Source organism: Neoarius graeffei, chromosome 20 (assembly GCF_027579695.1).
Source record: "Neoarius graeffei isolate fNeoGra1 chromosome 20, fNeoGra1.pri, whole genome shotgun sequence".
Classification (NCBI taxonomy): domain Eukaryota; kingdom Metazoa; phylum Chordata; class Actinopteri; order Siluriformes; family Ariidae; genus Neoarius; species Neoarius graeffei.
In genome coordinates, this window is record NC_083588.1 from 26,539,100 (window position 1) to 26,549,781 (window position 10,682).

The window sequence follows — 10,682 nt, forward strand, 5'->3', positions numbered from 1 at the left end:
AGCAATTTCTTGTTTGTTCTCTCTTGTAGCCGTTGCATTAGCTTCTATGCGTTTATCAAAGCTTTTCAGCAGTTCAGTCTGTTCGTCCACTTTTCCAGTCAGAGCCTGGACTGCGTGGAGAATGGCAGCGCTGATGTTCCCCTCTTCCTTTTTGTCGTTTTTCCCCTTCCTTTTCTTTGGGTTTGGACTTTTAATTGGCGTATGAGTCAAGTTAATTCTGGTTTCTTTAGGGGGCTTTTCATCTACCTCAAAATCTTCAGTGTTGCTGTCCTCACATGCCTCGTGGAGAGCGATTAGATGGTAGTCGTACTAGTCGGACATATCAGCATGCACGCCGTCTTCTTGGCAGCGTCAAAAAAAACCTCTCGAAAGTTTAGATGTTTTGCGGAAGTACTTGTAAGATCCGATGCAGAGACAGAGATTGCTTTTATGAACTTTACTGGAGACTTAAACAACATGCATTACATGACTGTTTGACTCAGAAGAAACTGAGCAATATACAAATCGTAACTATGGCAACAGCCCTAGATGGTGCGCATGCACTGTAACACAAACCCAAATACACTAACACAAACCCCAATACACTACACCCCTTTCCCCCAGTCCACAAAATCTTCAAAACGCCGTGGTGGGTTGCGCTCCCTTGCTGGGCGCAGTTGGGGAGTGGTAGGCATAGGCACCACCACGGGGACAGAGGGACCACCTGGCTCCACACTGTCTGGTGGTTGTGGAGAGACAGGTTGGGTCAGTTCAATAGGCTCCTGGGCACTGCGGTCAGGTGATTCTTCAGAACCCGGGTCAGTACATGCCGGCACTCGACCATGAAGTTGATCCACATGGCGCCGATGCAGTTGCCCATCTGGTGTTTGTACTCTGTATGAAACAGGGCCTGTGGTATCCACGATGAGCCCCGTGACCCATTTACGTGCCCCAACGTAGCTCCTCATGTACACATTATCTTGAGGCTGAAAACTCCTAGCACTGCCTCTCTGCTTATCGGCAACCACCTCTTGTTTGTGATGCATGTCCTTTTCAAAATCTGGATGAAGGCGATCGAGAGCTGTGGTAAGGCGCCTATTCATGAGCATCTCAGCAGGGCTTTTTCCAGTTGACGAATTAGGAGTGGTGTGTTGTGACAATAGGAACCTAGCTAGACATGTCTGCCAGTCCCCAGCTGTGATTCTGGACAAGGCCTCCTTGGTTGTCTGGACCATGCGTTCAGCTTGACCATTGGAGCGGGGGTGATAGGGCGCTGTAGTCACATGCCTTATGCCATTGCGCCTGGCAAACTCCTTGAATGCTTCAGAGGTGAAGGAGGCCCCATTGTCAGAGACAATAACATCTGGCAAACCATGAGTTGCAAACAATAGTCTCAGTGTGCTATTCACAGCAGAGGATGACATTGAACACATGGCTACCTCCAACCACTTGGAGTGGGAGTCCACAACGATGAGGAAAGTCTTTCCTTGGAATGGACCAGCAAAGTCTATGTGCAGTCGAGACCATTTCTTTGTTGTCCACTCCCATGGATGCAGCTGTGCAGTGGGCGGAGCATGGCGGGACCTTTGGCAGATGTCACAGGATTTCACAGTTTGCTCAATGGCGGCATCCATACCTGGCCACCATACATAACTCCTACCCAAATCATCTCATCTCATCTCATCATCTCTAGCCGCTTTATCCTTCTACAGGGTCGCAGGCAAGCTGGAGCCTATCCCAGCTGACTACGGGCGAAAGGCGGGGTACACCCTGGACAAGTCGCCAGGTCATCACAGGGCTGACACATAGACACAGACAACCATTCACACTCACATTCACACCTACGGTCAATTTAGAGTCACCAGTTAACCTAACCTGCATGTCTTTGGACTGTGGGGGAAACCGGAGCACCCGAAGGAAACCCACGCGGACACGGGGAGAACATGCAAACTCCGCACAGAAAGGCCCTCGCCGGCCACGGGGCTCGAACCCAGGACCTTCTTGCTGTGAGGCGACAGCGCTAACCACTACACCACCGTGCCGCCCTACCCAAATCAAATCAAATCAAGTTTATTTGTACAGCGCTTTTAACAATAAACATTGTCGCAAAGCAGCTTTACAGAATTTGAACGACTTAAAACATGAGCTAATTTTATCCCTAATCTATCCCCAATGAGCAAGCCTGTGGCGACGGTGGCAAGGAAAAACTCCCTCAGACGACATGAGGAAGAAACCTCGAGAGGAACCAGACTCAAAAGGGAACCCATCCTCATTTGGGCAACAACAGACAGCCTGACTATAATATTAACAGTTTTAACAGGTATAACCCTCAACTGTCCTCATGGGGCCGTCCTTCACAGGAGTGGGGCGATAAAACTCCGACCAGACACAGGGCACCAGGATGGATCAAGTAGGTCCGAGGGGCAGAAGAGGCCAGCATCTCAATCCCAGGATCAACATGTAACTCAGAGGGACAGATGGGGGGGGGAGAGAGAGAGAGAGAGAAAGAAAACATGTTGTTAGGTATGCCCTAAAAATGACAAGTATTAAATCTGTGTGGTAGGCTCGCAGAGACAAGAGTCTTTACATCAGGCATGACACACAATGGCATGTTAATATGGTAAAAAAATACATCATGACCTGCTCTGGCTGGATGCTTGATTGGGTGATGGGAGCACACTCCTCAGCAATGATGAGATGCAGATGGGACCCTTAGGCCTGGCCAAGACAAATTCAGTTACATTTCACCGGGTCTGGGACATGCGACAGAATGTCTGACGGCCGATTCCCTGCAGGCTACGATAGCCAGTCGAGGTCTCCACCGTCTCCACCAAAAGATTTCCTGTTGACTCCATGTAACTCAGAGGGACAGATTTGGAGTGGGGGGGGAGAGAAAGAAAACACAGGTGGTTAGGTATGCCCAATGTCACCTGAATAAGTAGGAACAGTATACATATTGCACCGAGTACAAGCAGGGACTCCAGCAACTAACTATGACAGCATAACTAAAAGGAGAGAGCCAGAAGGTAACACAGGCATGAGGGAGCCCCGGGACATAAAGCAGCCAGCCACTGCACCGTCAACAAACTCGAGTGAGCAAGTGAGTGGGGACTGACAGCATCCATACATCCCAGTTTACCAAAACACTCTATGTCTGAGGACCCCCCAGATCTACTCCTTTACCTCATAAACACCATTAACAAAAGGCTTGACTAAACAGATATGTTTTCAGCCTAGACTTAAATGCTGAGACTGTGTCTGATTCCCGAACATTACTTGGAAGGCTGTTCCATAACTGTGGGGCTTTGTAAGAAAAGGCTCTGCCCCCTGATGTAGCCTTCACTATACGAGGTACCAGCAGATAGCCTGCACCTTTTGATCTAAGTAGGCGTGGCGGGTCATAGAGGAGCAGAAGTTCACTCAGGTACTGTGGTGCGAGACCATTTAGTGCTTTAAAGGTCAATAGTAGTATTTTATAATCAATACGAAATTTGATTGGGAGCCAATGCAGTGTGGATAAGACAGGCGTGATGTGGTCATATTTTCTAGTTCTAGTAAGGACTCTTGCTGCGGCATTTTGAACTAAATGGAGCTTGTTTATGCACTTATTGGAACATCCAGACAGTAAGGCATTACAATAATCCAACCTGGAGGTAACGAAAGCATGGACTAGTTTTTCTGCATCATGCAATGACATTAAATTTCTTATCTTTGCAATATTTCTGAGATGAAAGAAAGCTATCCGGGTGATGTTATCAATGTGAGTTTCGAATGAAAGACTGGGGTCAATAATCACTCCGAGGTCTTTTACTGCTGCACGTGAAGAAACAGAAAGGCCATCCAGAGTTACTATGTAATCAGAAAACTTACTTCTAGCTGTATGTGGTCCTAGCACAAGTACTTCAGTCTTGTCAGAGTTAAGCAGAAGGAAATTTATAAGCATCCAGTGTCTAATATCCTTAACACATTCCTCAATTTTATTAAGCTGGTGTCTCTCATCAGGTTTTGCAGAGACATACAACTGTGTGTCATCAGCATAACAGTGGAAACTAATACAATGTTTACGAATAATATCGCCCAGAGGTAACATATATAGAGAAAAAAGCAGTGGACCCAAGACAGAACCTTGTGGAACACCAAACTTTACCTCGGTACGTCTAGAAATATCACCATTTATATCAACATACTGATAACGATCAGTTAGATAAGACCTGAGCCAGGAGAGGGCCATTCCCTTAACTCCCACAACATTTTCTAGTCTATCCAGAAGAATGGAATGATCAATGGTATCAAATGCTGCACTAAGGTCAAGCAACACAAGTAGTGAGACACAGCCCTGATCAGACGCCAACAGTAGGTCGTTTACTACTTTAACCAGTGCTGTCTCTGTGCTATGATGAGGTCTAAATCCTGACTGATACATTTCATGGATGTTATTCCTATGTAAATATGAGCATAACTGCTGTGCCACAGCTTTTTCAAGGATCTTGGAGATAAAGAGGAGGTTTGATATTGGCCGATAATTGGACAGCTGACAGGGATCAAGGTCAGGTTTTTTAATCAGGGGTTTGATAACTGCTAGTTTAAAGGATTTGGGTACATAGCCAATCATAAGAGAAGAATTTATTATTTTTAGAAGCGGTTCAATTACTCCAGGCATTATCTGTTTGAATAGATGTGTTGGTAAGGGATCTAGTACGCAAGTTGAGGCTTTTGATGTAGAGATTAATGAAAGTAATTCAGTTTCTTTTAGGGGAGTAAAACATTCTAACTGATGATCTGATACAGTTATATTGTTAACTACAAGGTCACTTTCATTGTCTAACCTTAAATTAGTAGTTTGAATTTTTTGTCGGATATTCTCAATTTTGTCATTAAAAAAATTCATGAAGTCATTGCTACTACATACTGCAGGTGTGCATCTGTCTATAGTGGACTTATTCCTGGTTAATTTTGCTACAGTATTAAATAGGAATCTAGGATTATTTTTGTTATCTTCTATTACGGAGGAGAGATATGTTGATCTCGCAGCACTAAGAGCTTTTCTATACTTCAGGAAGCTCTCCTTCCACGCCAATTTGAACACTACCAATTTTGTTTGACGCCATTTACGTTCCAATTTTCGAGTGGTCTGTTTTAAAGTGAGAGTGTCATCATTATACCAGGGTGCTAATTTTTTGTCTCTGACCATTTTCCTTTTTAGAGGAGCTACATTATCTAAAGTATGGCGGAATGTTGACTCTAAGCATTCAGTTGCCTGATCAAGTTCTGCAGGGGCTGACAGTGACCCAATCAAAGTTGACATCTCTGGGAGATCATTTATAAAGCTCTGTGCAGTAGTTGACGTGAAAGTACGTTTAATACAGTAGCGTGGTGAGGTGCATATATTATTACTCAGACATATTTTGAATGAGATGAGACAATGATCTGAGATAACTTCAGACTGTGGAAGTATGACTATATTGTCTACGTTTAATCTGAATGTTAGTATTAGATCAAGGGTGTGACCACCATTATGGGTCGGTCCTATGACATTCTGCTTAATCCCGACTGAATCCAAGATGGACACAAACGCTGTTTTTAAAGGGTCTTCTGGGTTATCAAAGTGAATATTAAAATCTCCGACAACTAAAGCTTTGTCTAAGGAAATAACCAGATCTGAGATAAAATCTGCAAATTCAGAAAGAAACTCAGAATATGGCCCCGGGGGCCTGTAAATAATAAGCAATGGAATTAACTGGGTAGACTTATTTTTCGAGGCTACATACATTATATGAGTATGAAGAACTTCAAATGTATTAAATTTATAACCAGGTTTGTGTGTTACACCTAGATAATCATTATAAATAACCGCGACGCCTCCTCTTCTGCCAGTTAGACGAGGCTGGTGTATATAACTGTATCCAGGAGGACTCGCTTCATTTAATGCTATATATTCATTTGGCTTAATCCATGTTTCTGTTAAACACAGTACATTAAACTCCTGATCAGTAATGAGTTCATTAACCATTAGCGCTTTAGATGTAAGAGATCTAATATTTAATAGCCCCACCTTTAGATCAAAGGTGCTGGCAGCAGCTGTACAGTCAGTCTGATCTAATTTTATATTGATTAGGTTACTGGAACAAACTCTCTGAAAATTTCTACCTTTTTGTTGAGCTCGGGGAACAGACACAGTCTCGATGTAGTGGGCCCTGAGTGACGACTCTGTGCAGCTAGCAGACAGTTGGTTTAGCCTGTTCGTCTGCTCCCTGGCCTTGGCTCTGGATTGTCAGAAATTAACTAGGCCTGTTCTGAGACTATGACCTATGCTGCAGGAAATGAGAGCAGCACCTTCCCGAGTGGGATGGATACCGTCCCGCCCTAACAGGCCAGCAGTGCCCTCAAAATTAGCCCAATTATCTATAAAGCCCACACTGTTTTCAGAGCACCACCTGGACAGCCAGCAGTTCAGTGACCATAACCTGCTGTAAGCTACATCGCCACGCCGCATTGGGATGGGGCCAGAGCATACTACAGCATCGGACATCGCCTTCGCTAATTTAAACACCTCTACAAAGTTACTCTTAGTAACCTCAGACTGACGAAGGCATATATCATTAGCTCCTGCATGGATAACTATCTTTGAGAACCTGTGCTTGCCTAGGACCCTAAGATTACCTGCTATGTCCGGCGCCCTGGCTCCCGGTATACACCTGACTAAAGCTGCTGGTGCCCCTAAAGGCTGAGCTAATTTCACGTGCCGTATGATAGAGTCCCCTATAACCAGAGCTCTTTCAGGTTTCTCAGTGGGTGCATCACTAAGGAGAGCAAACCTGTTCGACACGTGACGCGGAGAGGAGTGGTGCTCCCGTGGGCGAGCCTCTGCGGTAGCTTTGGCTCTACGCTTATGCCGCCGAGCCGTCACCCATTCGCCCCGCTGTAAGGGCTCTAATGCCGGAGTTGGGGGATTGCTAACTCCACCTAGGGCGTCCAGACTTTCCCTAACAGAAACTACACTGTTCTCACGCTCACTAACCTGCTCTAAAGCCCGGACACGCGCTTCTAGCACTGAAATCTTCTCCGTCAGAGAGCTAACTAATCTGCACTTATCACAAGTAAAGCTAATAGAGCTATCGCTAGTGACGGAGGAAGAATGACTAAACATCCTGCACTCAGCACACTGAACAGGCTGAAGGTGTGCCATGATGAAAAGATTCACGTACCTTAAATGAAGATCTGTTGATATTAAAGCAGATCAGATGGCCTCCGCTTGTGGACTTTACACAGGAGGAGAGAAAAAGAAAGCTTCCGGTCTCGGCATTCTTCCGAAAAAAGAAAGAGAAAAAACCGGGAAAAAAAAAACCGGAAAAAGGAAAGCGAAAGTGAAAAGTACAAAAATGAAAACGACAGTATAATAAAAATGAAGACGATACTACCCAGCCCTTTCATGCGCACAATACCTGGGTGTGCATCATGTAGCATGGCTAATACTCCCTCCCTTGCCAGATTGGGAACAACCACCTGACTTCCCCATAAGAGGCAGTCCTTATGTGCCGACAGCTCATGACGGCGGTTGAGGAATGGCTTGAAACGGGCATCAGGCACCTCTGCTGGCCAGCCATGCAGGACCCAGTGTAAAACACGAGACAGAATCGGATCTTTCAGAGTGAGGGCAGCAATTCTGCTTGCATGTAATGGGGCATCCGGTACCATTTCCAATAAAAGTACCTCCAGGGGTGGTGGGGTCAAAGCCGCTGTAGAGGGTAGGGGCAGACGGCTCAAAGCATCAGCATTTGCTAGCTGTTTACCTGGTCGGTAGCAGAGCTCATAATCATAGGCTCCAAGAATCACACTCCAGCACAGCATGAGGAGACAGTACAGAGGGCATGGGCTTAGAGTGTTTCAGCAGGCCTAAGAGAGGCTTGTGGTCAGTAAAAACCACAAAATGGCGACCAGCGAGGTACTGGTGAAATTTCCTGACGGCAAAAATGACGGCCAGCGCCTCTTTATCAATTTGTGCATAATTCCTCTCCGTCGAAGACAGCGTTCTGGACGCAAAACAGATGGGGGCCTCTCGTCCGTCTGGCTCAATATGGAAGATAAGCACCCCCAAGCCATAGGATGAAGCATCACATGCAACGGCAAGGGGTTTGCTTTCATCATAGTGGGTCAGCACACCATCAGCTTGTAGTAGCTGCTTTGCAACAGTGTAAGCCTTTTCATGTTCATCATTCCAGTGCCACGTGGAGGACTGGTCCAGCAGACGATGCAGAGGTTCCAACATTGTAGCTTTGTTGGGCAGAAAACAGCTGTAAAAATTTAGGAGGCCAAGAAAGGATTGCATCTCTGTTTTGTTCTTGGGTGACGGCGCCTTCTGGATTGCCTCCACTTTTTCACTAGTTGGCCGTACACCATCCTTATCCACCCGAAAACCCAGGAACTCAACCTGGCTTGCTGCAAAAATGCTCTTTTCTTTCTGCAGCCGCAGACCTGCTTCTGTAAACAAGACAGCGGAGAGCCGCACATTGTGTTCATCTATTGTTTTTCCTGCAATGAGGATGTCATCCAAATATGGTTGAACACCTGGAATGCCAGCAAGAAGGGTGTCCATGAAGCACTGGAATATCGACATGGCCGTTGACACCCCAAACTGCAGACGGCGGGCCCGGAAAAGTCCACGGTTTGTGATAATGGTAAGGAGTTCTGCTGCAGCATCATCCAACACAAGCTGCTGGTAAGCTTGTTTGAGGTCCAGTTTACTGAAAATCACCCCACCTGCTAGTCTGGAGAACAGTTCTGCCACAGTAGGAATAGGGTACACATCAGGCTTTATGACAGTGTTAACTATGCAGCGGTAGTCGCCACAAATCCTTAAGCTGCCATCTTTTTTTGCTACTGGCACAATGGGCGTGGCCCACCTCGAGGTACGTACTGGCTCAAAAATGCCTTGAGCTACTAGCTTATCAAGTTCATCTAACTTGGGACGAAGAGCAAATGGCACGGGGCGGGCTTTGAAGAACTTGGGTGAAGCTGTAGGATCAATGTCAATGGAGATTGGAGGTGTGCGTGTGGCCCCCAACTCTTGAAACACTTCTGCATATTCATTCAGGATTGACTCTACGGATTGTATGTGTACTTGATGCACGCCCATCATGGATATGCCTAAGGCATCAAACCAGTCGCGGCCCAAAAGACTTGTCCCCTGTCCTTGCACAATAAACAGGGGCAATGTGACCTCATGGCCCTGGTATTGCACTTTTGCAAAAATCTTCCCCCTAACCCGCAGCTCTGCCTGTGACCACTGCTTAAGCACACTATTGTCTTTATGTATTAAAGGAGGTTGGTCTGGCCACAGGGTGTTGTAGGTGTTTTCACTGATCAAAGAGCATGCTGCTCCAGAATCCACTTCCATCACATGTGCTTTGTTGTTTAATATCACAGTGGTCTGATATGGTAGCCTCTTTGCTGCAATCACCTGCCTGCCTATTGTGTAGATTTCGTATTCCTGCTCTTCTCTTTGTGTGACAATGTGTGCATGCTGTGTTGATTGGGCACCCGCCCCGAAGATTCAGAGCCATCCTTGGCTTTCTTTAGACAAACACGAGCAATATGCCCTCTCTTCTTACAGTAATGACATACAGCTGAGTTGAATTTGCAGGTACAAGGTTCATGCACCCCCCCACAACGGAAACACAGATGATTTTGGGTCTCTGTTTGTTTCCCCTTCGTTGAGGTCTGATGAACATCAGCTGTTTGTGCAGTGTCAGTCCGTTCTGGATTAAGAATGCGAGCATTTGAAGTGGCTGTCTCGGCAGCGAGGGCTCTTTCCTCTGCATCTTTAAAAGTAAGCTTTGGTTCCGCCAGCAGACGCTGCTGGAGTGCTTCATCTAGCACCCCACAGACAATCCTATCATGCAGCATTGCTTCTAGTTGTGTTCCAAACGCACAATGGACTGAAAGTTTTCACAGTTCAGCTATGTAATTGGCAATGCTCTGGCCCGGCTTCTGTTTGCAATTGTGAAACTGAAAACGCTGCACTATTTCAGAGGGTGCGGGGCCATAGTGGCGTTGTAAGGCTTCCTTAATGTCTTTGTAGGCACTTTCAGCAGGGCAGGTGGGGACCAGCATGGAGCGCAACGTTGAATAAGTTGCAGCACCACACACATTAAGCAGGACAGCGTGTTTCTTTTCATCCCCCTCTATCTTATTAGCAACGAAAAAAACATTCCAAACTCTCCAGGTATTCGTCAATACAATGACCAGAGCCTTCATTAAACTCTTCTATCCAACCTAGCGTGGTCATGTTGTAGACTTAGTGAAGTCACTACTCACACACCGTCTTGGGCTTGAATGAAAGAAAGTGTCCAACTGTCCGTAGCCAGGTGATGCGAAAAAAACCTTTAGTCCGAATCCGCTTCGTCGCCAGTGTAAGATCCGACGCAGAGACAGATATTGCTTTTATGAACTTTACTGGAGACTTAAACAACATGACGTTACATGACTGTTCGACTCAGAAGAAACTGAGCAATATACAAATCGTAACTATGGCAACAGCCCTAGATGGTGCGCATGCACCGTAACACAAACCCAAATACACTACAGTACTGTGGATAAAGATACCCGAGTGAAGGTTTTAGGTTGTTGCGCAAAACTCACTATTCAGGGACTAAACGATATTTTTTGCAGAACCTGCAAAGGTGCTGCCTCTCACTCCACCATCT

General features: G+C 46.0%; 1 pseudogene; it reads right to left on the reverse strand.

The window, feature by feature from the left end:
• Positions 1-584: 584 nt before the first annotated feature.
• Positions 585-9,373, reverse strand: LOC132869031 (uncharacterized protein K02A2.6-like; annotated as a pseudogene).
• Positions 9,374-10,682: the final 1,309 nt, after the last annotated feature.